We start from the raw sequence: 2,690 nt of genomic DNA on the forward strand, positions 1-2,690 counted from the left end.
CGGAGGGGGGGCGGGAGCGCGAGGGGCGGGGGAGCGCGAGGGAGGCGGCGCCGCGCTCACTCGCGCTCGCTGGCGCAGCCCCAGCGTCGGGGTCTCCCAGGCAGCTCCGCAAGGGTTATCGCCGGGCCCCGCCCCCCGCCGGGCCGCGTAGCGCAGCGACGTCGCGCCTGGCTCCGCCCCCGCGGCGCTGGCGGCAGAACGCGAGCTCGCGGCGCCTCGTGCGCCCCGGGGACACCTCCTACCCTCGCGGGCTGCCGCCACGGGGCTGCCCGCGTCAGGGGGAGGGGAGGGGCGGGGGGCGCTATTGGTGAGCCCCGCCCCCTGCACCTGTGGCAGAGGCAGAAGCAGGGGTAAGTTGAGTGGAGGCCCAGCCCCCCCCCCCCACGCGCTGAGACAAAGCCGCCCAGACAAAGGGAGGGCCGGGCCGGGCCCCATGTGTGGCTCCCCCGCCTGGGAGGGGCCTGCGGCATCCCTGCGCTCTGCTTCTTGGCGATAGAGACATAACGGAGCGAGGCTCAAGGTGCCCGGGGAGCCCCCGCTCGGCGCCTCAGATGTGCCACGTGGCGCCCGGCGGCACCTGGCGGGGTCAGGGCCCTACTGGGAGTCCCCGCTGTGCGGGCTCCAGTCCTGGGAAAGCCGCTGGGAGCGGAGGTGCGCCAGGCTAAAGGGAAGCTAAGAGCAACAGTGGGCCGATACGGTGCAGCTGCAGCACAGCGTGAGGCTTCCTGTTCCTGCTGCCAAGTAGCGGATAGGGCTTGCACATCCAGGGGCTGGTGGCCCGCTCGCTACCGCCGTCAGCAGGCTGCCCCTGACATTGCAGAGCCACCAGCTGGTAGCAAGCCTTTGCCCAGGCTTCCTCTCCAGCTGGACATCGCCTTGCTTTTCCTGTGACAAGTTCACATCACAAAATGCAGCAAGAGTTTGTAGACCAATAGTTGCAGTATATTAATTGACTCTATCCAGCATTATTCTACATTTATTGGATGCTTAATTCTGCATTGCTGCAGCATCCAGATTTCTTAGGCTAAATTAGTGAAGTGCAGTAAATTATGTCACAAGTCCACTTCCAATGCGCTCCTGTACTACCACATCACATACATAGTAAGACATCACATACTTGAATAAAATAAGCATTTGAATCCCACAAAAATTCAAATCCTGAGAGATCAAAATATTTCTGCAGTTTTTCTTCTGGTTAGTAATGATAGTTTAAAAAATAAAATGTGTCGTAGTCTAACTGATAACCAGGGATCCTGGTTTTCTCTAATAAATCCCCAATTTTCAGATTTAAAAAAGTAACCCCCAATCCATATTTTCCCACAATTAAAATAAAATGCCACTAATATAACTATAAATACTGGTGTTTAATTTTAGTCACAGAAAAATACAGATTTGCAGTTACTTTTTTAAATCTGAAAATGGGGGATTTTTTTTATAACCACAAATGTATGCAACTGTAGATTAGCTGGTTACAAACCAGGAATGGTTAACATGTTTATAAAAAAAAAAAAATTCTTCTAAATAGATGCATTTTTCAACTCTTTTTTTCTATAATACTGGAGAAAAAAAGTTCTGAAACCCCAGGTTTTGGTAAATGAAATACCAGTTTTAATTAAAATTGATAAAATAATGCATTTAGTATAGTTGATGCATATCTTTTTTTTTCTCCAAAATCAAAACTTCAGCTTTTTCATGCACATTTTTGGTTTCAATGGAAGACCGTTTTTTGGCCCAAACCCCAGCATTACATACGGGTAACATCAATACTCAGTAGCAGGGTGTTCTGAGGCCAGTTTTCAGGGAAAATGTCATATGAAATTGCTTAACGTAAGCATGCAAGAGGTTTCTATGGGTAGAATCTGACCTTATACCTGGAACACGAGTTACGAACTCTGAGCTAGAGCCCTCTCAGTCAGCTGTGTACTAGTTCTGTAACGCTAACAATAGTCCAACAAACTTTTGCCACTAACCTTCTCAGAAGATGTCAGCAGATATTTGTGAATTCACACAGGAAATAGATCTCTTGAGAAATAAATTCCAGTTTCTAAACTCACTTTTCACAAGGAAATTGAAGTTAAGCATTCTCCACCAAATATATTAGGAAACATTATTAAATAAGACTAGCAGTAATATCTTTGGCAGTAAAATTCATTTTCTGAATAACCTATACCATTATTTTCATTACGGATGAATTTGGCCCAGAAATTTCCAGGCTTACAGCTGCACATAGCATGTTGGTATTTGACTCAGTGAATGTTTCTGCAATGAGGGGCTGAATTTTGTCAGGCAAATCCTCCGAATACTGAATTATTAGTGTGAATAGTATTATAATAGAAAAGAAAATAGTCCAAGATGAGGCCTATGAAATCACAGAATGAACACAAACAAAAAAAAAAATTATGAAAAGTGAAATCAGCTCCCGAAAACGCCCCCAAAAAAACCACATCAAAAGTGTGCATCCTGTGTTAATTCTATAGCAGTGGCATTCCAGGGATGATGCACCAAGAACTTAATTTCATACATCTAAAAACGTATTTTTTCCTAAAATAAGTGCGTTAGCTTTGTGTGTCATAACCTAAGGCTCCAATTCTGCAATTGACTTCATGCAGACAGACTGTGCATAGAATCCTACTGACATTAGCAGTGCTTTGAGGAACATACAACACATTTGTCATTTGCAAGATCAGGGC

This window comes from Crocodylus porosus, unplaced genomic scaffold (assembly GCF_001723895.1).
Source record: "Crocodylus porosus isolate Cpor-Errol unplaced genomic scaffold, CroPor_comp1, whole genome shotgun sequence".
NCBI lineage: Eukaryota > Metazoa > Chordata > Crocodylia > Crocodylidae > Crocodylus > Crocodylus porosus.